Genomic DNA, 27,916 nt, shown 5'->3' on the forward strand with positions numbered 1-27,916 from the left:
AGTCACAACTTCCTCTCCAATTGATAGCAATTTAGGTCCGATGACCTCTCTGTTAGGTCCCTTTAAACAAGAAACAACATACCAATGTCGATAAAATATACCAAAATTAACAATTTATCACCAGGTAGTCTAACCTCAAAGTTAGGATGACTAACTTTTCTTTTGAAATTTGGATCCATTATATTGATTAGCAAGAATATATTTCAGAATTAGACTAAAATATTTACGAGTTATTCGAGAATTTTAAATACACTTCGCCCGTTGAAGGGCGACTAGGAAAGGTATAAAAGTATATCAAGAGGATAACTTACATCCAAGAACACTGATCTACTCGAATTAGTAAAGTTGGCTAAGGAATTACTAAAAGTCGGTAAAGAAAAGTGAAAACAACTAATAAGAACATTATTTACATCAGAGGCATGACGGAACTTCAGTCCTGTGGAACCAAACTGACCATGTTCAATAAATATTTCCATGGTCCATAGATTAGAAGGAACCATATCACACATACACGACACTCGTTGTGAATATTGAACACGCTTCATGTGAAGCGTGACAGGTAAACAGTTCGAAGGGAAATATTTTAAGAGGTGCAAGACGAAAAGAAAAAATGAAAACACGTTAAAATGAAGTTTCAGCCATGCATGGATTATAGCCGGAACGTGTGCTCCTCACATCTGAAATGAAATAAGATCTAAACCGTAGTGAATCAATATGACTCAAACGGCCATAATGTGAAGTACCAGCTTCAAAGATAAAATGAATATAAGTCGGTGCCCCTGCAGATGACCTTCTATTATACAACCACTGATGAATTAGCGAATAATCAGATGAAGTGCAAAACTTAAATGCAGACTTCAAACAAATAAGCGAATACGCATGATAAAACCGAATTCTCATGAAGCCATCAAAAACACCAGCAATCATTGTCGGTTCTCGGGAGCTACTACGCATGATCAACATTGCACGTACTCCACCTCTGCTAGTAAAAGAAAACGCCATTCCTTACAGTACAACGGTGAGAAACCTTGGCGTGACTGCGTCTGAAACTCTAAATTGGACGGAACAGACCACAAATGTATGTCAGAAGGCTTTTGCTTCGCTTAATCTAATGAAAAGAAACAAAGATGTCATACCACTGGACGTGTGACAAAGACTAGTTCAGACTTCAGTTCATCCTATCCTCGAGTATTGTGACGTAATCCTTGTTGACTCGACTAGGGAACTGCAGCGAGCTTAGAACTGTTGCCTCACTTTCATTTTTAACTTACTATGTTACATTTTATCAGGAAATTCACTGGATAAATACTGAAAAAAGACGTAAATATCACATAATTATATTAGTACATAAACTATATACGCAACTCGCTCCAGTGCGTTTCCTCTAAACTGCACTTTTTCTCCTCCTTTCATAACTGTAATACTCGCGCTGGCTGTACCATTGGAATTCCTCTTCACCATTCATCTACGTATAGCAATTCTTTTACTGTGAGTCAGTGTAAGGGACAGTGAGTCATTCATTAACTAAATTCAAGAGATGTTGCCGTGATTACCTGTTGAAAGCTACCAACTTACGTGTGCACCGTACATCTGAGTGCGTGAATGACGATGGAATGTGTTTCTTTGGTATATGTACATCTGGTTGTGTATTATGTGCATTTATTTGGTATGTATAATGAACCCTTTAGGTCCATATTTGAGGGATACCCACCTTTCTTACCTATCAGCAAAGTTCATGAGATCTGTCTCTTGGGTCGTATCGGGTTCTTCGTCACTTGCTGAGGTAAAGGTAGGGTTCAGTAATTCTAATCTATCTACTGGAATGAAAGGTCTATTTAAAATATTCCTATTTATTCAGGAACATTCTGAAGCCATCTGATGTATCAATGGTATCATAGAGTCAATTGTGTCCACTGGACACCACAATCATTTTTACATAAACGTCAGAACACTGGTGTGAGACTTTAACGTAACTGCCTGACGGGCATTCATACTAGAAACCATTGTCTCAATTATTAATCATTTAAGAAAGGAAAGTCTGGAAATCCTTAAATTCGGCTTCCATGTGAGACCACATGTACCATCATAGTGATTCGTTATGGTCCAGCCCTCGTAACACGAACTCTGGACTCTGGGTATAATTAAGGCAGTCCAATTGGTGTGTGCCACACAATGGTTTTACGGCATGGACCCTTAATTGAATCGATGTGACCTGCGTCTATGTCATGGACCGACATCTAATCTTCTAAGTTACTTTAAAGTCATTGTGGATGATGACCGCAAGGAAATGATGCTACAATGGCATATGGCCCTAATCCAAGTCACTGAGGTTGATGACCCCCTGACCATCCAAGTTTCTAGGCTGAAGGCTAAACACAATTAAGTTACATCGGTAGATGACCAAAGTTTCCACTTTACTATCCCCAGCACATTCACTGCTTAATCAATCAAAGTTCAATAATTACAACAATAGCAATGCTCACAAACTTTGTGGCAGTAAAATCCATTTCCATCGGATATGTCCCTTTAATCGTTACTTTATATTTTAATATTCCCCCAGAAAAACAAACTAAAATTTCCAGAATGCATCTCCAAGTTATTCGCTTGATTAAAGTTATTTCAAAATGCGGTTTCACTGAATTTAATAATTAAATAAATTTAAATGATTTGACGAAATGTTAACGAACAACAAGTTTTATCTCCGCGGACTCTGGTTTCTTCACAAATTCCTACGCAGCTGTGATGTAAATTCAATATTGCGATGTTTATCTGGCTGGAAAAGAATTGTTACATAATTCATGTCCAGTTATATATCTTGTCTCGTGATTTCACACTTTAAAATCTAATCTAGTCCTAACCGTTATTAACACTTGGATATCCTAATAATCTACGTACAAACCAAACAACTCGCCATATAATTACGATGTCTTATCTCGTCATACCATTATGAATTTTGCACACCCCTCACAGACAAACCAATTATCACGACCATCGCTCTATATTTTGGACAACCCTGAATTTGGTTACTCTGTTCCTTATACTCAAAGTTCGTGATTACAAATGTTCATTACGTCCCCAATTACAGTATTTCACAATACTCAGATCATTACCGGCTATGAATTTCAACTAAATCCGGCATTTTAACGTTTTCCCTAGCCGAGAAATACAATCTCAATACCAAGCCTGTCCCGTTATCACAACTGAGGCCTCTCGCCCCCCAAGCTCGCTTGGCAGTTACATGAAACACCTGGTTTACTCACAGTTGACTGGCTTCTCAAAATGCTCTCTTTAAACTCTGCCGACAAATTTAAACAAATACGATATTCTAACCAACAAAATGCACAGATTATGCTTCAAGATGCCCACACTAATTATACGCGTCGCCAATTGATACCGCTATGGATTTCTATGAATTTCTTTCCATTCTCAACATTATAAAATATTCCTCGGGCTATCATGTCCCGACTTCAATGACAGGACTCTAACCTGATTCGCACATCTCATCTCAACTCATATAAAACATTCCTCGGGCTTCCATGTCCCGGCTTCAATGACAGGTCCAACCTGATTCACAAATCTCATAACAACAAAACTCACCCCTGTTTCCCAGCTCCACAATATCGATAAAGAACTGGAATAAAATCCTTACTAGAAATCTCGACGTCTAATATCGCACAATGCATTACTCATGAATAACTTCGCATAAATGATATCGTATTTAATAACTTGATTTTTACGAGATGTGAGTGAAACATTCTACTAGATCTTATTATTGTCAGTCAGACACAGTTTAAAACGGGCATAGAAAAACGTTTCTCTCCGTGACCAAATTCATCACCCTAGGTTCTCACCCGACAGCGCGCTTCCACTCGATTGAAAATGAGTAACCATGGATATTATTAACGTCAAATTGCAGACAGAAAAATTTACGTCGACTGAACATCTTAATTTGGCATCACAAAATATAGGCAGTACACTCACACGGATGACGATCTACATTGGACGTGATATCACTTCGGATCCCTATTCAATAACTTTTTACAACATTATACGGCACTCGCAAGACTTCAAAAATTTATCCAAGTGGAAAATAAAACAAATGACTCTATTAGTCGTATTCTCACATTTACAAAACTTAGTAGGGATGACCACTGCGTCGTATATCCCCATTCAAATACACTTTTAGAGATCACGAGACAAGATATAAGAGGTAGTAAGATGGAAAGTCACCTACCTCATGTAGTCATAGGGCTCACCTGCGACCCTGGCATTTTATTTAGCCATTTTTACATTCATGGCTGTACATATCATTGTGTTTCTTCAGGTTTCCTGGAATAAAGCATAAAAAAAAGAAAATACCCTTCACTGGTTTGCTGAGCGCACACGATGGATTATAATTATTTCCGCACACGAATTACTTAATCACATTAGAATTTATTCAGTACTTTGACCGTCCTATCTGGTACAATTATTTCACTCAAGAAAACTATCTCCTCATGGACTCAAGACCTAGCCACACTGGCTGAAATCTGTAGTTGAACTCAGTCTACTTTCGTTGTTTGATTTCGCAGAGCAGCTCAACAATTTTGCGTCCGCTTTGTATCACAAATGCCGGAGAAGGAGACTTCGTTATGGCGTCCCTTCATATTTATAGCAGTTACCCCCTCTCTTCGGATCTCTCCCTTTGCTGCCAAGAAAATTTCTATAAATTTTCTGACTTACCTAAACTGTAATTTCAAGAGTTTTGAAAGTGACTACATGCTTGCTACATTTCTGGCGGTAGTGTTCATGGACATTTAAAAATTTTACGGGTTCGATTTGTGAGATGATTGACCTCCTTTGATAGGCACTATATTTTTTTGACTTGGCTTGGGTCGCCATGTACACGCGCTTTGAAATAGTTCACAAAAATGACTTGAGATTCTTCCGCCATTGACACGTGTGGCTGGTGTCACGTACCCCAGAGCGTGGGACCGAAGGTAATCACCCCCTCGTCACGTGTCAAATCCATGCTATCAAGAATCCAACTTTTAAATGATTGTCGATTTACGCATAATGTTCTTAGGACACAAAGGTCATGGGTTCAATATGTGTGTGTTTGAGAAATATTATTTCATATTGGTTAATGTACAATAAATTGTTTTAATTCTCTTTCAATTTACCATAATGCAACTCTCAAGTTTTGAATATGTGGTTAATTGTAAGATAGGACCAGGCACCCTAACTTCACTACTTCAAAGAAACCAAATAAATAAATAAATAAATAAATAAATAAATAAATAAATAAATAAATAAATAAATAAATAAATAAATAAATAAATAAATAAATAAATAAATAAATAAATAAATAAGCGGATGCACTTTTAATGCTTTTAGAACGAACTTAAGAGATAAATGCTGTTTGACACTTTCCTAACGTAATAAATTATGCAAGTTTATTGGAGAAATGGGTATTGGACGAACGTCTCGTTAAAGGAAGAGAGCGTGCTAACTGGCTAATGCAATCGCTTGCATTCGGGCGATTGTGAGTTCGAACACCAACATCGGCAGCTCTGAAGGATTTTACGTGGTTTTCTACTGTCACACTGGGACAGTGCTGGGGCTGTACTTTAGTTAAGCCCACAGCCGCTTCCTTACCAGCCCTAACCATTTCCTATCCCGTCGTCTCAGAAATCTTTCGTTGTGTTAGTGTGATGTTAAACTTCTGGAAAATGAAAGAAGAGCAAGATAAATATATTACTATGAAAGGTCATAGCATGGGACGAGGCATAAAACATTTGACACTGAGCCTTCTGTATTAGTGGCCGATCAATTTCTGTGTCAAAATTAATTCCCGAACTTCTGTCTAGATGTGCGTAAATCAAATTTTTACTCAGTTCCAAAGGTGCTCCATCAATACATCATGAATCCGGCACCGTTCGACAAGTCTACCATGGTAGGTTTCGGTATCCAAGATTGTGGGTTCGAGTCTAGCCAAGGTTGGAAGATATTTGAAGAGGAGGAAATTCGTAGTGCATCCTTGTCGGCATCTAAAATAATATTAACCGCACATCAGATGAAGCAGTCGATGCGTCAAAAAACTAGACCTTGAGTTGTAGTATTGTATGGACTTGTGACTACGCGCATTTATGCTGAAGCTATATATATGTACATATGTTCATCATGCGATAAATAAATAAGTCCGTCTGTACAGATATTCAGTTTCGATGAAAGGAGTGCTGACAATGGTGCAACATGTTAGTGAGAAAAGAACTTCGAAATTCACTCGCAGTTCTCCCAGATGGATTCTGTTCAGAAGACTAGCATTTCGGTAGCAGAGATCACATAATATAATAATTTTATTATTACAATATACGTACATCTTCTTCCTTCAACGATGTCTTGTTATGTCAGAAGCGTTGATAATTACAAATTCATGGATATTGTTGTTGCTGCTTCATGTCTTTGGCCAGGTAATCGCAGTCGACAGAACCACATAATTAGTGAGTGTAAAACTTGTCTTATGCCAATGTGGCATTTTTCTGCATTCGTGTGAGTTTGTAGTTAACGAGAGCTACGTTAGAGAAGGGAAAAGTAACCTCAGACAGGTGCTTGCCAACGTCATTCCAGAGTTATATATAGGAAGAACTCAGGAAACCATTTCTAGGACGTTCTCAAATGGGATGTAATCTACATCCTTTCCCATTTGTATCACCGGATGCTGTTAATGGGTGAAATGGAACAATGTCTACAATGTTGTGACATGAACTAGTGATGTTTTAGTCTCTCTGGTTTTCTGATGAGTAGTGTGGCCTTAAAATAATAGAATCCCCTTCTTTCCTGAAGATGATACGTATTGGATTTGATTTCCGGTATCATACACGGTGTCACCTCGGATAAAATACGAAGTATTGGAATGATATGACGTCTGTGAATACTCTCCGATTAACACCTTGTATCTTGAGAAATCATTCAGTTGCTCTTTTTAGTCTGATCAAGAAATACTCACCCTGCGATACGTGTCACCAATGGAACAGCTGCCGATATTCGTGAATGAGACGTCTAGCGAATATTTACTTCTCGACTCATTCTTAATGACGCCGCTCGAGACAGCATTGCAGTGACGAAGACCAGATGGCATTTGGGGGTCTTCTTATCACAGAGCGTGGAGTCCCCATTACCCTTACCCAGCGCGCCTAATCTCCAAAGGACGCATTCGTAATTACCATGAAGCCTGCGATCCGATCTGAATGAAAATATTTCAGTAGATAGAGGATGTAAAGAGCTAAGAACTGAGCATCCATTCGACTACGGAAGATGACTATTAGCGGAGCTAATATGTCAAAATGGGTGAGGCGTTCCCTCTCCACAGCGAAATCCAGTAGTCGACTATATAGGGCGTTTCACCCCGCACGTTGAGGCTTATTCTATATCATTCTTTAACTGGTTCATGTCACAGTGCAGACTAAGTGTTTCTTTCTACAGTCATTATGTGATAGGTGTGTGCGATACTTACATCAAGTACGGTGATCAGTTCTACTCTTGTAATAGAGTGAATACAAGATATTATTGTGATATTCTATACAGGTTAAATAGACGATTTTTATTTAGAGACCGAGTCAAGCTATCTGTAATCGTCAGTGTGTAGTAAGACAGTGAGTACAGAGAGCTAGAGATCAATGTGCTATAATTAACACGTGAGAAATTATATGATGCTATAAACGCTACCAAATAATAGTAGTCATATTAGCTAGGAACGAATAAGTGAAGAGTGACACTCAGATTGGAGGCTAGGTAAATTCTCAAGTATCGCTATCTGTAATGAACGGGGCGCGATTTGCGATCTTCAGGGACATTAATCGCTACTTGAAGTAGTCCATCTCGAACCTATGAGTGGTCACTACCATTATTGCATTTGTCTTGAAGTCATATAAACTACTTCAGATAATCTGACTCACATCTGCGTTCACATGTATGTGAGTGCCCCTTGAATCCAGTAATTACAACTACCAGATCCCGCCTATGCGCCACGGTATTCCTAAGTGGAAGAACAGCGTGGGATTTCAACGGCTTGGAGGTAGCAGTTTCCAGTACATCATGGAGTCAACGCGATGATCCCAAGATCTTTCACAAGCAATATGGTGGTCATGGATAACTAAATCCATATGCGTATCTCCAGACGACAGCAGGTTATACACCGAAATGGTAAGTACATTCCAATGATAGCTTAGCATGAAGATACGACAAATGTTGCATTAATATGATGAATTAACTTCGTAAATGCATTCAGCAGCATGCATTTTGATTTCATATATAGTGTGTAGATAGCGAGATATGCGATTCTCAGGGGGTACAATGTTTTATCAGCCTTATATTCTTTGTCTTCAGGGTGATTAGTGGCTAATCACCAAAGTTATCCCCGGGAATATGCATGAATTAGTGTTTACTGCCCTATAAGTTGTTACGTGTGTTTAGTGAAGCACTCGTAGATGGGTGGATTTAAATAATTTGTCTGACTTCTATGTATTTCCATTTTAAATCAACTGGTAGGATCTTCTTATGTACCGATTATTAACTGTCCAGGTGCTTCACAAATTAAAATCTTGCATGGTTATAGACATCCTCCCTGAGGTTAAGGATGCTGAAAAGTGAAGAAGGAAAACGATGACACGAAGTGCAAACTAATGACCTAGAATGAAACGCGAGTGTGTGAAATGTTATGCTGTAATTCCCTGTCTGTAGAGGTCATCTTAATATAATCAAGATGGTATTTGAATAGCGTGAAAATTAAGTACATTTGTTTGAAATTGAGGGCGATAGAGAAAATATGTGAAGATATGCAGGACATGATAAATAATAATAATAATAATAATAATAATAATAATAATAATAATAATAATAATAATAATAATAATAACAGCCAGTAGTGTAATTTGCTGAGGGATTGGAAGAAAGTGAATGATATGCGAATGATGCCCATGGAAGCATGGCCGGAAAGCATGTGGTTGATGAATTAATCATTAATCGTTTATTCCGGATTGAATTGTGTATGTCCGGCGTTTTAATGTCCGCATTGTAAATGTTAGTAATAAGTTTGTTACACCGGAGAGACACGTATATTCAGTAGCGTGGTAATGTGCAATGTGATATTAATAAGAACCATTAATGATAGGCGACGGAGGGATTTTCATGACTAGGTAATTCGTTGATGTCATACGGAATGTATTTGTTCAATACTTTAAAATTCACGACATAAGAAAGAAAAACACTCAAGATGCCACCATCCTCATGCAATTTATTCGTTCATGAACATTACAGTGGAGATCCAATTGATATCAATATCAAAGGGAAAGGGAAAAGTCCCTGATGTGTAAAAGTGAATTTTTAATATATGCAGTGTTGAATGGTTTCGGCTTGGTAATGTCAGAAGGCAATTCAAGAGTGTATAATGAACTCGTAAAGACATTAAATGGCATTACCCATGTGATAAGTTAAGTGTAGTAGATCTTAGAAATTGCCACGCAGGCAAGTACTTGGCATCTCATGTGTGTATAGAATTTTTCACCAATGATCTCTCAGTTAATAAAATGTGTTTTGAATTTGGTAAAAATCCATTCTTATCATTTCTTAGATTAATGTATTCCTCTTATTATAGTGTCCCACTTATATATTTATGTTGCATGCCCACTTTATTTTCACCAGGCAGAACCATGACCCATGTGTTCTCGAGCGTGGCCGTTGCTCTGAATGAAAGCAGAGAGGATGGGACTTCGATGCCCGGGTTTGGTTCCCTGAAGTTCTTTATCCATAAGATCTCCATCCATGACATATTTGTGAAGAGGGATTTATACTTAGTACTTAGTCGATGCCTGGGACAGGTACAATATGTACATACCCTGTACATACATCATTATAGACCGTTATGCCTTTCAGCATTCAGTCTGCAAGCCACTGTGAATTTACTAAACGTAGCCACAATCCCCTATTTGCAACTAGTGCTGTGGCCTCATTTCGTTCTATACCTCTTATCTTTAAATCGTTAGAAACTGAGTCTAACCATCGTCGTCTTGGTCTCGTTCTACTTCTCTTACCCACCATAACAGAGTCCATTATCCTTGCTAGTGGCTTTACGTCGTACCGACACAGATAGGTCTTATGGCGACGATAGGATAGGAAAGGCCTTGGAGTTAGAAGGAAGCGGCCGTGGCCTTAATTAAGGTACAGCCCCAACATTTGCCTGGTGTGAAAATGGAAAACCACGGAAAACCATCTTCAGGGCTGCCGACAGTAGGATTCGCACCCACTATCTCCCAGATGCAAGTTCACAGTCGCGCGCCCCTGACCGCACGGCCAACTCTCCTGGTGTTCCATTATTATCCGAGGTAAGCTATCCTCCTCCATTCGCCCCACATGACCCCACCACCGGAGCCGGTTTATGCTTCATCCACCAAGTTCAATCCTAACACAGCCTTTATCTCGTCAATCCGAATAACCTCGTGCCATTGTTCCCACCTGTTCGTACCAGCAATCATTCTCGCTACTTTCATGTCTGTTACTTCTAACGTACGAATAAGATATCCTGAGTCCACCCACCTTTCGCTCCCGTAAAGCAAAGTTGGTCAGAAAACAGAACGATGTATAGATAGTTTCGTCCGGGAGCTGACTTCCTTCTTACAGAATACTTTCATCGCAACTGCGAGCTCACTGCTTTACTACAAATTAATTCAATCTCACTTAATATATTACCATCCTGGGAGCACACAACCTAAATACTTGAAATTATCTACGTATTCCAACTTTGTATCACCAAACTGACATTCAATTCTGTTGAATTTCTTACCTACTGACATCAATTTAGCCTTCGAAAGGCTAGTTTTCATACCATACTCATTGCACCTATTTTCAATTTCCAAGATATTAGATTGCATGCTTTCGGTACAATCTCCCATTAAGAACAAGTCGTCAGCATAGGCTAGACTGCTTACTACATATCCACCTAACTGAATCCCTCCTTGCCACTTTATACCTTTTAGCAGACCCAAACCAAACCAAACCAAACCCCATGTTTTAACAGCCGCGAAGGGCCATGGTCTACCAAGCGACCGCTGCTCACCCCGAAGGCCTACAGATTACGAGGTGTCGTGAGGTCAGCACGACGGATCACCCCGACCGGGGCGGCTATCTCACCGTAGGCTGAGTGGGCCTCGAACCAGCCCTCAGATGTAGGTAAATATCACTGACCTGGTCAGGAATCGAACCTGGGGTCTCCGGGTAAGAGGCGGACATGCTAATCCTACACTGCGGGGCCGACCCTTTTCAGCAGATGATCCATGTAAATTACGAACAACAAAGTGAAAGATTACAGCCTTGTCTAAACCCTGTAATAACCCTGAATCAAGAACTCATTCTACAATCAATTCTCACTGCAGCCCAATTGTCAACATAAATGCCTTTGATTGATTTTAATAATCTGCCCTTAATTCCATAGTCTTCCCGTATGGCGAACATGTTTTCCCTCGGTGAAATGACATATGTTTTCTCTGGATCTACGAAATATAAACACAACTGTTTATTCATCTCGTAGCATTTTTTCAATTACCTGGCGCATACTGAAAATTGGATCCTGACAGCCGCTCTGTGGTCTGAAACCACGCTGATTTTCTTCTTCCTTTCTGCTAGTGGCTTTATGTTGCACCGACACAGTTGGCGACGATCCAACTTCCTCTCAACCACTGATCGCACCCTCCCTTCCAAGATGCCAGGGAATACTTTGCCTTGTATAATAATAAATGCGATACCTCGATAGTTGTTGCAATCCCTCCCATTCCCTTGCTTATAGATAGGTGCAATTACTGCTTTTGTTCCATCTGACCGAGCTCGGTAGCTGCAGTCGCTTAAGTGTGGCCAGTATACCGTATTCGGGAGATCGTAGGTTCGAACCCCACTTTCGGCAGCCCTGAAAATGGTTTTCCGTGGTTTCCCATTTTCACACCAGGCAAATGCTGGCGCTGTACCTTAATTAAGGTCACGGCCGCTTCCTTCCCACTCCTAGCCCTTTCCTGTCCCATCGTCGCCGTAAGACCTATCTGTGTCGGTGCGACGTAAAACAACTAGCAAAAAAAGTTCCGTCTGAAGCTATCTTACCAACACCCCAAGCCATTTTAACCCTGCCTTCCCACTACACTTCACGATTTCAGGTCTAGTTTCATATAATCCTGCTGCTTTACGACAATGGAGTTTATTTACCATCCTTTTCACTTCCTTAAGAGTAATTTTACCAACATCATTTACCTCCTCCCCATGAGCCTGGCTGTTCGTGATACCACCAGTAAGATTTCCTTTTACGTTGAGAAGATTTAAAAAATATTCCCTCCACCTGTCCAGTGATTCCCTGGGATCTATTATGAGTTCACCTGATTTACCCAAAACACTGTTCATGTCCTTTTTCTCTCCCTTCTTAAGATTCTTTATTACAGCCCAGAAAGGTTTCCCTGCTGCTTGACCTAGTCTTTCCAGGTTATTTCCAAAATCATCCCACGACTTCTTTTTGGATTCAACAACTATTAATTTCGCTCTGTTTTTGATCTACGTACAATTGCCTGTCTGCATCAGCTATTGTTTGTAACAATTTTTGATAAGCCTTCTTTCTACGTTTAAAAGTTGCTCTCACTTCATCATTCCACCAAGCTGTTCAATTTTTCCCATCTTGACACACACTGTTGTTCCTAGGCATTCCCTTGCTGTTTCTACTACAGCATGCCTGCAGGCCACCCATTCTCTTCCTATATCCTAAGCCTGCTTACTGTCCAGTGTTTGAAACTTCTCACTAATAATATCCATGTACTTCTGTCCAATTTCCTCATCCTGGAGATTTTCCACCCTTATTCGTCTGCAGACAGGTTTCACTTTCTCTATCCTAGACCTATAGATACTTAGTTCACTACAGATCAGATAGTTGTCTGCATCATCGAAAAATCCCCGAAAAATCCGTACATTCCTAACTGAGTTTCTGAATTCGAAGTCGGTTAAGGTATAGTCTATTATGGATCTCGTACCCCTACCCTCCCATACGTAGCGGTGAATAGCCTTATGCCTGGAGAATGAATTCGTAACTGCTAAGCCAATAATAGCACACAAGTCCAGCAAACGCTTCCCTTTCCTATGAGCTTCCATATCTTTCCCACATTTACCAATCACCCGTTCATATCCTTCAGTTCTATTTCCGAAATCGCCCATTAGCAGTGCCCTATCCTTACTGTTGACCCTGACTACGATGTCACTCAATGCTTCATAAAACTTGTCAACTTCATCCTCATCTTCACCCTCAGGTGGTAAATACACTGAGACAATTCTCGTCCTAATTCCTCTGACAGCCAAATCTACCCACAGCATTCGCTTATTTACGTGCCTAACAGAAACGATGTTTCGTGCAATGGTATTCCTGATAAACAGCCCTACCACACACTCTGCTCTTCCCTTTTTAACACCCGTCAAGTACACCTTTTCTCCCATCTCTTCCTCATTATCTCCACTTACCCGAATATCACTTACTCCTTGCACATCCGGATGCATCCTTTTTTCCTGACAGCCAGTTCTATTTTCTTTCTTCCTTAAGCCCCATTAATATTGATAGCTCCCCATCGAATTCCGTTTCGTTCGCCAAGTTGTTTTCAAGGAGTCCCTCGCCTGTCAAACTGGAGTGGGACTCCGTTACTCCCATAGGTCCGAGTCTTGCTTAAAATGTTCTGAACTCGGTAAATTCGTGAAGCAGGATGATACCCTACTTACACATAGTCAAATTTAGAATTTATTCTCTAACGGGTTATGGACCACCGGTAGATTGTATAGTCCTAGCCCCCTGAGCACAAGTAGGGCCATGACTCAGAATATGTCCGAGCTGCCCGCTCCCATTCCATACCAGCTCGTATCCCGACTCTCAGGAGCACTTACTAGGCCACTCAGCCGTTGCCCATGGTTCACGAACTAGGACGTGACTACAGTAACCCTCACCATGAACCACAGGAGGACGGGAAATTTAAATATCTAATAATATAACTGCATATGGAGTTCTTAGAAAACTGAAAACTTCTTTAAGAAGAATATTCCTGGTGTAGTTACAAAATATTAGTTACCTTATCGGTACTATAATCAGGTATGCGCTCGTCTCCTGTGCTCAATGATTCACAATCGAATCTCATTTAAGAGAATGTTAATGCCAGACCCGTTACACAGTAGATTTAGCAGTACTTTAAAGGACTCCATTTCTACGTAAATTTTGGCACTCTGTAACCAGTCTGAGAGAGACAGTATTTGAAGGGACGTTATAGATATAGTATAGTACAAAAGTTCTCTTCATTAGAACGTTACACACATAATATAGTATAATAGTACAATACTCATAGTATAGCATAATTATGATATATTAGAGAAAGTCACCACATTGTAAAGATCCACTTCTGGATGATAAACAAGCAGTGTCACTGTTTAAGAAAGCTTTCGACTAATATTGTAGTTACCTATCCTACTTTCACGTCGCAAAATCTCAGTGTTGCCGACATCACTGAAATCACTATACATCTGGTTCAGATGCATGTACAATAATAACTGTTAATGGAAAACATTGTCCACAGGAAAATGATGCAGAATTTACCTTCAGATGATGCGAAAAGCATCTTGCTGTCAAAAGTAAGATGATCTGTTGTAAATCAGAGTTATATTTCGTAAAGTGGCCGTCGGCAGATTTCAAACAGCAGTCAAAGCATATTTTTAACTAGTCCTAAAAGCAGCGAATGGAGTCACTGCAATGGTCGAAAGAAATCACTCCATATGAATCAAAAGCGAACTCCTTGGGTGTGGTTAACCATTTAGAGTGATCAGATGTATTAAGAACGTATACTGAATCACCACGCTATAGAAATATGATCGTACTGAATGGTTTATCAGTCCAAAGGGATTCACTGTTTGTTCTAATGGAGAGAACTTTTGTAATCAATATCGTGACACCATACTGAATGAAGATCCACAACACAAGGGACATGTTAAACTCTGTCTGGATGCTATTTTCTTGAAATCTGATTACGACCAACATCTGACAAGTAACTCCTTCCTCCTATAGATCCTCTTCCTATGAAATAGGAAATTTAGAGACAAACGTTTTTGGCACCAACCAAAGGTAACATTTTCCATCGTTCATGCAGTTGATAATGTGCATGTCAACTAAATGCCGTGTATTGATTTTAATGATATCAGTAACATTGAGCTTTCCCGACCTCGAAAGTGGGACAGGCTCCTCGTAAGAGTGAGTAGTTTAAGTGCCACTATCCAGTAGTATTGTATTAGTATGTCTTCTGGTATGGGCTAGAGCAATTTTGTTACTTTCATTGATCTTTCACTGCTTTATCCTTGGCTTTGACGAAATGAAAGTGACTGAGGTATGGGTGATGCTACTAATGCCATTCTTTATGCAGCCAGTCTTTGCTATGAATGGTGTGAAAATGTTGCTCATAGGGTCGGTTGGTGCATGCATTTCAGTGGTCTTGGCAGACTGATATGTAATAGCAACTTCTGGTTCGGTGACGAAAGCAACGGGAAACTACCCCACTTCTCGTTTTCCTAATACCGAGCTCGATAACTGCAGTCGCTTAAGTGCGGCCAGTATCCAGTAATCGGGAGATAGTGGGTTCGAGCCCCACTGTCGGCAGCCGTGACGATGGTTTTCCGTGGTTTCCCATTTTCACACCAGGCAAATGCCGGGGCTGTACCTTAATTAAGGCCACGGCCGCTTCCTTCCAATTCCTAGGCCTTTCCTATTCCATCGTCGCCGTAAGACATATCTGTGTCGGTGCGACGTAAAGCAAACAGAAAAAAAATCCCTAATACGCCTCTACAGTGATGCCTAGGCCGTCTATAACAGCTGATGGCGGAGCTGTTGAGGATCCAACCAGCCTTCGGTCTGAAGTGTAAACATACACATACATGGAGTGATATTGAACGATGCTGTTAAAACACGTAGTTCCATTTCCCTCCAATTTCATCCGTATACACACCTAGCGTACATCTAACCCTTCGCACCATGCGAAATTAGATCCGTATTAATTGATCCGTAATATATCACGTTTCTCCGCACAGGCAGAGTAGCTGCACACACCCGTGGTAGTTCATCGTTTACTTCTCGTGTGCCAAAGCCCCTGCACATCACGAAATGGAGTTAGATTTTACTGTTTGGTGAAAGATAAGAGACATGGTAATACAGTTAGGATGCAATTAATAGCGCCCTTGTGTGAGTCTTACAAAGTCTTAACAGCTGTACAGTTATTGCAGTCAACAAACAATAAAACTGAAACTGATTGAAGCAAATGTGAGAAATGTAACAGAGAATACTGAATTAGAGAAGGCTACATTTAACCCTCCGTTGTGAATCTTACCAATTGCTCTCACGTCATCTCATTTATTTATTTATTTATTTATTTATTTATTTATTTATTTATTTATTTATTTATTTATGGAGGTTGATCCCCTCTCTCAGTCCAGGAAATATGTAGCAGTGGGGTGAGGAGAACGGTGAGAGCGGGGCGACCGTGGCCTGTAAAATGAACTGTCCCTGCATTCGCCTTAGTGAGGGGAATGGAAAACCACGGTGGAACCTGTCCACCGTTTCCCGAATGCATAGCTGAAGAGCCAGGGTAAAGCCTGGCCACCGTTAAGCCGAAAGCTCTTCTGCTCGGTGCGTCATTGGGGCGGTGGAGAGGGTGTAACAGTTTTCATTCCATACCCGGACAGGGTGCAGCGGGCCGCCGTCTCTCAGTCCAGGGAGATTTGTGGCATTGGTGTGATTTCAGACAAGGTAAGCTTGGCCTAAAATAGGAACTGTCCTGGCATTCACCAAAGTTCAGGAGATTGAAAAACTACACAAAAACATTCTCCGGACTGCCGACGGTGGGAACCAGCCACTTCGCCTCCTGAATGTACTATAGAGCTAGCCGCTGTTAAGCCGAAGTCCACTCTACTCGATCTGTCTCATTGTGCATACTTGTAATACCCCCTCCCCTACATGGCGCAACAGCCCCGAAGCGCCATGGCCTACCAAGCGACCGCTGCTCAGCTCGAAGGCCTGCAAATCACAAGGTGTCGTGTGGTCAGCACGATGGATCCTCTCGGCCGTTATTCTTGGCTTTCTAGACCGGGGCCGCCATCTCACCAGTCAGACAGCTCCTCAATTGTAATCACGTAGGCTGAGTGGACCTCGAACTAGCCCTCAGATCCAGATAAAAATCTCTGACCTGGTCGGGAATCGAACCTGGGGCCTCCGGGTACGGGGCAGGCACACTACCCCTACACCGCGAGGCCGGCACATACTTGTAATTGTATTGTTTAAATTATTGTAATTGGTTACTGTTCACTGTAAATTATTGTACATTTCACTGTCCTATTATTGACTACTTCTGTATTTCATTGTGAACAATACCTTTTTGGAACTGACTTGATGTGGTGTAGTTACCATTTCAATTTTCAAAACACTCGGAATTCAAGCACTACTGAATGCTCCAGATAGCTGTCCATGGCTGAAAATGAATTGTTCACGGAGCCATCTTCCGGAGAATAGAGCGAAATAGAAATGCAACTCCCGGAGCATCGTACTTTGAAAGTAACTGGCTTAATATTCTTCTAATTCAACTTTTGCCACACTCTCGCGAACTGTGTGGGCTTGGTCCTGTTTTACGTCCAAAAGCCCTCCCTGGCACCAACCAAATGTGGTGTGTATATACATAAAGGGATTTGTAATGCAAAAACACTCAGTCACCGGGTCAGAGAAAATGACCAGACACGGCTAAAATCTGCGACCACTAATTGAATTCGGGACCCTCTGAACCGAAGACTTGGACAATGACCAGTCAGCAGAGGAACCGTGGTAAATAAATGACTACTTTAGTCAAAGAGGACTTATGAAATGAATAATATTTTTGTAAATATCGTGAGGTGGGGACTTTCCTATTGATGTATATCACATAAGGGTCAGCGCATATATAATGATACAGAAGATATATATCTTATCTTTAGGGCCTTTTACCCCGTGATTTTTCACCCGCATTTGCGAGCCTCAAACATCGGTTGTCAGGACAGAAAGCCATCAGCTAAGCCAATGTGTGATTACGCCGCTTGCTGTATGCCGCATACCCACACGTTAAAAATGCATCCATTTACATACTGCAAACCTATTAATATTCATCATGAGTTGCTTAGTGTTTAATGATTTTAAGCGCAGGCAGTGAGGCCACATCAATGAACTCGGGACGCATAAGGGCGCGAACCACTCCTCCTGCTACCCTTGATATATAAATATAACTTTAATTTTTTCATTCAGTTGAAACATGAAATATAACACTTAGAACACTATAGCATACCTGTAAAAAGCGCCTATTATTAACATAATGACATGTTTCGTTTTACAAGGACGTCATCAGATTCTATCAACTCACTTTTAAACATGAGTATACAGTATAATATATACAGTACAATATTGCTTACGTTGCGTTTACTATTCCTCTCACACTCCACAGCCGTATTCACTATTTTTTGGTAGGCTGTCCTCAACCATTCGCATGATCCCAACACTGAAGCAAATTTATCCGTAAAGTTCCATCCATGGAAATCATTCGTAACGTAGCCTGTATCTCTTCATTTCAAGCGCTCTCATACCATTGTTGCCACATGTTTGTCCCTGCAATCATTCGGTCATAGACGGTAAGAGATGCATAGGAGGACCGAGGCGATGATAGTCGCACTTAATTTTAAATTACTTAAATATGAGAGATGTGGAAGTAAAGAAGGCCACAGAGCTAATTACAAGTAGAGGGGACAATTAATTAATTCACAGAGGTATGTAGACTGAATCCAGAAAGGCATAACGAGGGTGTGTGTATGTTCTTCTTCTTTTTCCTAATTTATCTTGCTTCTGTATTTTGTGAGTTAATTGTTGGTCTGGCAGATATTAAATGTAGTACTCTGTGCTATATTGGTGTTATCATATCCACTTTCTATCCGATCGGGCTAGGTACTAATCTCAATTATGCTATGAAGGATTTTAATTCTGTTATGAGAACTGGAACGACATTTATTCAATGCCTTTATGATAACTGAGAAGTAGGCTTGAATTCCACTCTCGACCATCCCTTTGCCGACTTGAACTCCTGTTAGATGACGGGATGATGCCTAACATTTCTTCCTTGGCAGGAGCATACTTAACAAGAGCAATCTGCTATGTAGTCTAGGTCAGGTATTGCACCCTAATGCATTAGAAATGAAACAATGTACTGGATAGTTGCAATAAATTAAACGTTCCGTACTTAAACCGCTCTAGACAGGAGGGGACACAGGAGGGAGACAGGCCGGAAATTAGTTACATCTGTTGGTGCTTTGCCTGGTTTTAGCAACGCGACCACGTGAGCTTTCCTCCAGAGCTTTGGTAATTGGAAATTCTCGACGCATACATCCATCATATTTACCAGCTATTGAATTGTCCCTGGACCAAAGTTCATCATTTGTTCTGTCCTGATGTCATCCGGACTTGCAGCTTTGTTGACCTCCAGAAGTTCGGTGGTATGTTCTAATTCTGCTTATCTGAATGGACGACTGAGGAAATTATTTTCACCTGCAGTAGATTTTAGTTTTACACGCTCAGTTTTCTTGGCGGTTTTCCACTAAAGAGAAACTGGTGAGCTTTAGGTTTGGTGTAACTTTGGTGAGGTCCTCTGGTGGACTCTTAGGATCGTTGCTCAAGTTCTTGAGCATTCTCCATGCTTTTCTGCTGTTCTGGGCCATGTCAAGGTCTGCAAATACGTCCATCCATCTTTCCTTACTGCCGTCGGCGATACTCTTCAAGAGTTCTTCACCTGTCTGAATGGTGTCGTCCACAAAAGTATCCTTCTCGTACTTCTGCTGGTAGTCTTTTGACAGACCTTCGGAATCAGTATTGAGACCAGCAATGAACTGGGTATGACAATCCTGGGGGAATATGTTTTCGGTAGATCTCCTTGACATGTTCCACGAAGTCTTCATAATGACTTGGCTCTGGTTGTAAATTGGTCAATGCCTCATCCAGCTCAGTGGAAAAGGTCTCCCAGTTTGTCTTTTTAAAATTGAAACGATTTTTGAAAGGAACTTCCTCATTGCTGACCACTCCTACAACTGAACAAATGATTTGGCTATGTTGAGTCCTAGGGATGGAATCCTCTACCATTTTAGTAAAATGTTTAGTTAGTTGTTCACTTATAAATGTGCTGTCGGGGTTGTAACCTCTGCGCCATCTGCCGCTGTTGTAAGATGGTCTTAGTTTGGGATTGTGAATCAGTCTCATTCCTTCCTTTTCTGCCTGTTGTTCGAGTTCCTCCCCATTCTTGTCTGTGCCGTTATATCCCCAACAGTTGGTGTTACAATTGAAATCCCACAAGGCAATTTTGATATTCTGCTTATCAAAGTTACTTGGCTTTTCAAAGCTGGGTGGTTTATAAATAGATATTACAGAATAGGAATCAAATACTTCAGTTAAGATTTCTATATCGTTTCTGAACGTCATTTGAGATGACGTGCCACTAATATCTGGTCTGACAAGTACAGCACTACCATACTGTTCCTGGGGGCGTTCAAGAATCAGTCGCATCCCTTCTATTTTAGGTCTGTTGCTGTTGACCGCTCTGAGCGTTTCTTGCACCACTAGTATGTCAATCTTCTTAGGTTTGCACATGTCAAAGAGTAAGATCGCTTTATCTCTGGATAAACCTTCAATGTTTATTGAAGTTATGGTAAGTCTTGAAAGAGACTGGTTATTTTTATATCTCCCGGTGGTTGAAGGATCAGCCGATAGTCTATGACCACCGTTGCCCAGGGTACGCCCGATTGCAATATACAGAATTTTGTGTTTATCTAGTAAATATTCGCAATCTTCGGGGAGGCTCCTTCAGTGTCCCCCATAGAACAAGTGACGTAAGTTAATTTAGGCCCTTATACCAGGTCTACCACTGGATAAAATTGAACACAATTGTCAATTTGAGTTAAAACAAACCTTTCTAAACAAATAAGTGATAACAAATTGCTGATTTTTATAACTATCCTAGTAAAACGTTAAACATCTCAAAACAAGAATAATGTGAGTTACACCACTTGAGCAAGTAAATAAATTGTAAATAAAAGTTACAGACCTATTTATTTCGTTATGAGGGTATTTAAGGGTTGTAGTAAGGATGTAAAGTAGACGGCATATAAATCACTGGTAAGACTCCAATTATAGTACGTTTCTAGTATATGGGACGCTCACCATGGTTAGTTCATTCGACGACTCGAAAGGATCCAAAGGAAAGCACAGCACGATTTATTGTGGGTGATCTCTGACATAAGAGTAATGTTTCGAAAATGTTGCAAAATTTGGACTGGGTAAAGTTAGGAGTAAGGAGACGAACAATTCGACTAAACGGTATGTTCGGAGCTGTCATTGGAGAGGTGTTATGCCTAGCAGAACTCTGTCACACATACGTTACTTAGTCTGGTGAGCCACGCTGTAACCACACTTACTCTTAGAGATTGCCAGCTTGTTGACATGTAAGTGAACCATTACTTATGATATTAATATACAAATATAAGTGATAAGCGCTTAATCAACTTACTCTTCAATATCTTGGGTGCCAGGAACTACTATTAGTGATGAAGTTATAGAACATTACTCTTGTTACTACTCTGAAGTTATGGAGTGATAAGCTGGCGATATACTTGATTGTGAATCAGGAAAAGGTTATCATGGTGGCATTACCAAAAACAGAGGATTATTACTGGAAATTGTATTAACTACTATTATTTGAAAAATAGAACTCATGTATGTAGGCCTACTTTAAAACAAAATTAAACTGTATTACTTCAATTGAAAACAAAATTATATCCTTTAAGATTTGTTATTACATTTAATCAAAATAGTATGCATATCAACAGGCTGCTGACATTGCTAGGAATTCTAATTAATTGCTTTTGATCATTCTCTTCATCATGTTACATATTATTGACATGTTTGGTGCTGCAATTAACTTCTATCTGCTTTTAGAGTGGTCCTGGATTCGTTCTGTTGTGGAAAACCCTGATCGGGTTCATGACAGCTGCTTGCGTTTTGTCATCTTCTTCTGTAAGTTGTCCTGACCTACTTCACTATTTAGAGGGAAATGATCCATATATGGTCACGTTCACCCGTACTAAATTTCCGGAAAAGAACACATTATTGAAGATCCTGTGGTATTCAGGCATGGTAACTAAGCTGGCTCAAAACTGCATAGAAGTAAGTAGCAATTAGTAGACAGATGGCTGGCTCGATAGATAGCTTGACAGATCTAAAAATCAAGCCTGACCTTGGCTTAAATAAACTTCCTCATACCACGTGTCTCCCCTCTACAAGTCCGTCCTTTCCACAGCAATTGCAGGGTGCGAGCTAATCGCTGATACAGACTCTCAACCACGTGGACACGCGGCTTTCAGTATGTAGCTACGGGATTCCCGGCGTTACCAGGCTTACGGGACGTTTGAAACTCTTTTGTCAACGGGAATTTCCTCTTGTCTGACACAGTTTCTTCTAACCTTAAAATTGTTTCCGAATACCGTGCCAAATTCGACAATTATTCAGATACAAGTTGGAACACTAAAAGTATTTCAAATTCAACAAATTCTGCTTTACACACATATATAATGATCACAAGAATAATTCTCTTACTTTATTGATTAAATGGAATGAGATGAGTGATACCTAATTATTAGTGCAATCAAAATGATGAAAATCCGAATATAAGATTCAATGAATAAAATACATAACAATTATAATTATAGAGAATGCCAAGGAAGGATGGTAACCAAGTTGCAAGGTTACAGTGCGGAATGACAGTAGACGGACAAGCTTGAGTGGAGTTCTTTGAAGTGGGGGGAAATCATAATATGGAGTAAAATTGGAATTGAAAACGACTAACTGGGGAAAATATTCCTTTACAGGAAGAATAATTAGATATTAGAATACTTTACGAAGGGAGTGCTTCGGAAAATTTCCAACTTGTTTGAAATCATTGAGCAGAAACTATGTAAACAACTGTTAGGGAGACTGCCACCTAGGCGACAGTTCTAAATGCAGATCATAGATGATAGATTGTGTGATTTATTTATTTATTTATATATTTATTTATTTATTTATTTATTTATTTATTTATTTATTTATTTATTTATTGCTTGCTTGATTGATCGATCGATCGTGTTTGATTTGATAACGTTACCAGTCAGGCACTTCGCGAATGATCCTTGATCCTTGATACATCCAAAATTCGAACAAGGGATGTTGCGCCAGGTGGAATGGTTGTTACCCGTATGTGCTCATTCTGAATTACGAACAGATTTTGTTGAGAGTGTGAAAATCAACAAGTCGATATGGGCAGCTAAATCTAGCGTTACTGCCATCTAGTTGGTTATTTACAAGAGATGAGATAAATACCCTGCAGGCACTTCGCGAATATTCCTCGTAAGGTAACTAACACTGGAGGAGATGAACTACTGTACTTTAAATTTTAAAAGTCATAATTGCTGTATGAAGAGGCTAGAGGTCTGGTACCCTTGATACTGTGTATTCATTCGTGAGTAGAGCCAACCTCTACAGAACAAGACTAGATGATAAGCAAACTTACAATTTACGTTACTTTTAATTTTAATGGTGAAAAGCTGAATGGCCTGAGTACGTGGAATACGAATCATATGAAGTTAATTTTTATTTTTATACATAGTTTGGCAGCCTGTTTAATTCCCACTTAGCCAGATAATGATCTAATTTTAATTTTAAAATGTACTCATATTAGAAGTTATTCTGAATATATAATGATTGCTGTAATTAGAAATGAATAGGCCTATTTGTGGTGTATATTAGGCGCATGATGAAAGATAACACACTCATCTATGAGCCAGCTTTTGAGGACATCTTGGCATAGCCAACGTTCTAGCATCTAAGCTACGCTGGCTTGTTCAGGTGCCCTTGACCTCCCATTGTAGAAACCTTACATACGTAGCTTGGGACTTGAATCACGGCTATCATGATGAGAAGCCGGTGATGATGTCCCTCGGCTATCACGCACGATAGACTGATTTAACTTCACTTGTTACCCTTAAATTTAAAGAAAAAGGTAAACTATAGACTACTGTTTCCCTCCGCTTCAGAGTTTAGTCTCTAAAGCATGGACATACTGGATATTGCTTTAATAATATCTGACAGCTTCTAATGGAAACGCCTAGTGACAAGTTGTCAAGTCAGTCTACAGGAGAAGTTTTTCGCTACAAATAAAGAGCGTACAGTCTGAAAGATGACTATATATGCTCAAAGTATCGTTCCTTATACCAAAAGAAAAATAACGTGGCATTTCCATCAACCAAATATTAATATCAACTCTGAGGCTGTACTACTCAGGGACTGAATATGAAACATAGTTTCCTCTTTCGGGGGTAGTTGTTGCCCTTAAAGTTATATGCAAAGATTTGAAAATATATGAAAAAAGGAGTAAAATATTTTCCGACTTCTATGATATTTATTTGTTTATTTGGTAATTGCGCTTGTATTATTTACCTTACACAAACCTTGTCTCAGGTACCTTGTATTTTTTAGCACGATTTATTCTCGTTGTTTTAATTTACTCTATTTTCATTATCTTTGGTATCTGGTCAATATACTGAGGTAGATGTTTCAGGAATTGAAATATAGCAGTATTTATACATTTACATGGGTTGAATTTGAAGAAGTATCGTAAAATCACTTTCAGAACGACCACTGTCTATAGTATGAGACAAACTAAGCATATCTGTTGATTCTCATACGGGAGGTGTCACACCCTTCATGCCTAAACCTACATTGAAACTTTGGTGACGTAACCGATGTACTTTGAGTAGGATACATGAAAAAAAACCCTAGCTGCTTGATTCCACTGAAGGGCCTCGAAATTAAGCGCTGAATTACGCATAAGCAGCAGTCACAACAGGTTGGATTGTACAGCCCTCACTGCGGGCAAGCCAGCAGTTGAGTGATGGGCAGAAAGTCATGAATCAAGGTCAGTAATATACGGCTTGCTAGTGAGACAGGGATGTCCAGCTGCGTCGCGTTACTTTCTGGTTACGTGGGATTTCAGCTTTCATTTCGGTGTCTTGCAGTGGAAACAGGTAGCTAACTTTGTTGCATATAGTTTTCTCATAGCAAATCAGTTACATCACCAAAGTTTCAAGGTAGGTTTCGGAGTGAAGGATGTGACACTCCCCTTGTCATTTATTTGACCGAGAGGCACTTGGTTAGAAAGGCGAGCCACTACGTTGTCCAAATTCATAACGTAGTGTATGTTAAGAGGATATGTCTCTATCAGACACTACATCACATATCATATAGTGTACAGAGGGAAGTGATAGTCGAGTCTCCTTGGCTGAATGATCGATATAGTGACCTTCTGTTCAGAGAACCCGGCTTCTATTTCTATGCAGGGGTTAACGTTTGGTTAATTCCTTTAGCTCGGAAGCTATGCTCGATTACATACGACATATTCCGCCACCAACCACCATAGACACACACAGTAGTGAATACATCCCTCTACATAGGGTTGGCAACAGAAGGGGCATTCGGCCGTAAAAGTAGGCTTAATCCACATTACTGCCGATATCAGATAACTGATAAAAATGACAGGAAAGGAGAAGAAGTGATAGCACAGTAGCATTGCCTTGGCTTCTCACAAATGCGGCCACTTTTCGAATCCCAGCCAATGCATGAGGGAGTTATGAAGTGAAAAGTCGCGACTCTGTCGTTCGGATTTTAAGTTAAACAATACGTCGCTGGTTATATTGAAGATATCAATAGCCAAGTTTAAACGACGAACTTGTTCGTGTTTACGCTGTTGACAGGGACATGATTTTTCATTTCAAAACCGCACATGCAATGGCCGGGATTAGAACCAAGACTGCCTTGATTAGAAGCCAGTGATGATGTCACTCGCCTATCACATCTCCTGTAAATATGAGTTTTCTAGAACTATGCTCAGTTGTCTTCCAGTAACAAAAATAAGTAAAAGGCAAGCAGATTAGCAAACGTTGCTCTTTCCTCATGTAGTTTCCTTGCTGCAAATTAGTTACGTCATCAAAGATTCAACACAGGTTTAGGCATGAAGGATGTGACACTTCCCTTGTCATTTCTTTAGTAGAGTGGCGCCCGGATAGTAAGGTGAGCCATTACGTGGTCCCCATTCATAACATAGAGTAGGTTAAAAGAAAATGTCACTTGCTCTTGCCTCCCGACATTCAATTGACTATGGGTCAGCTTCATCTACCACTGTTAAAAATCCGCTAACGGAGCGTTAGTTAACAACTTGTTAAGATTTTAACGTGGCGTTATAGAACTCGCGTTTCACAGAACACCTTAACTGGCTCGTTTACTAACATGGCGTTAACGTTAACGATGAGGCCAGCAATGTGTAGTATTAACATCATCTTGCTGTTCTGAATGATGCCGGGCGTAATGTTATTCATTTATTACTTTTCACCTGTACTATTTTTTCACTGGATAAGATGTACAATTTTAAATTGAACTTGCTTGGTATTAGGACGTGATAGTAAGTAATACTACACACAGAAGAAAATTATAATGGGAGGTGACGGAAATATTTTTTGGGGCAACAATTTTACCTCACTGGAGATAAAAATGTCATTTTAATATATAAATGTGGGAGCATTCTAGAATGTAAAAAGACATCCTAAGAGGGAAAAGAAAAGGCGTAGAATGACTTAGCGAATAAATTCAATAGCCACTTCAACGTGACCACGTGGTCAGCAAAACAAATAAAATACCTGTACGATGTCCGGCTCCATGGCTAAATGGTTAGCGTGCTGGCCTTTGGCCATAGGAGTCCCGGGTTCGATTCCCGGCAGGGTCGGGAATTTTAACCATAATTGGTTAATTCCGCTGGCACTGGGGCTGGGTGTATGTGTCGTCTTCATCATTTCATCCTCATCACGACGCGCGGGTCGCCTACGGGCGTCAAATAAAAAAGGACCTGCATCTGGCGAGCCGAACTTGTCCTCGGGCACTCCCGGCACTAAAAGCCATACGCCATTTCATTTCACCTCTACGATAATCTGTAAAGAAGCGCCAAAGAAAGATTATTTGAAGGACAACTAGGAGTGGTACAAGACCGGAGGTGGTAAACTTATTCTACCATCTAAACAGATGACTTCAATGATTATTGCATTAATCGGCGACCAAATCTAGCCTCTTCGTAATGATGAAGACTAATGCAGAATACCTCGGCAAGCCTCCGTAATTTCTTTAGCTGAGATATTAATATTGTCATATGAAACATACTTTGGTTCGAATGCATGCTTGTAATTGTGTGAGATATCTCTTTTGTATTACCATTCAGAGTATTTTAAGCTAAATATCATTAACTAGATGGATCATTAATAACTACAATAGCGCAATCATATTATAAATTAGGCCTACCATGTCATACATGTTGTAGGCTACATTTGATTATGATCTCCTTTCGTTTGAATTTATATTTGAATAAAAATGTTTCTCACATTCTAACAAGTTAATGGAATATTAGTTAATGTACCTGTCTCTCTTCTACAGTTTACAACATTATTATCGCCCGTACGATCCGAATGACCCCGTTACATAATATGTCAGTGTGATCAGCAATTGCTGTGTTCGAAGTAGAGGTGAATTTCTTCCTGCAGGCTACTCTTATCTCTCTTTTATCATCTCTTCAAGTAATTTTCTCACGATAGACTTGGAGAACCTGTACTACGCCGAAAACTGAGTAGAAGACCTATATATGCTCTAAAACAATGGTTGCTGAGTCAGCATTTTCCCACGAGGTCATTGACCCCTAGTGGAGTAGTAAGGCAATGT

This window comes from Anabrus simplex, chromosome 2 (genome assembly GCF_040414725.1).
Source record: "Anabrus simplex isolate iqAnaSimp1 chromosome 2, ASM4041472v1, whole genome shotgun sequence".
Lineage (NCBI taxonomy): Eukaryota > Metazoa > Arthropoda > Insecta > Orthoptera > Tettigoniidae > Anabrus > Anabrus simplex.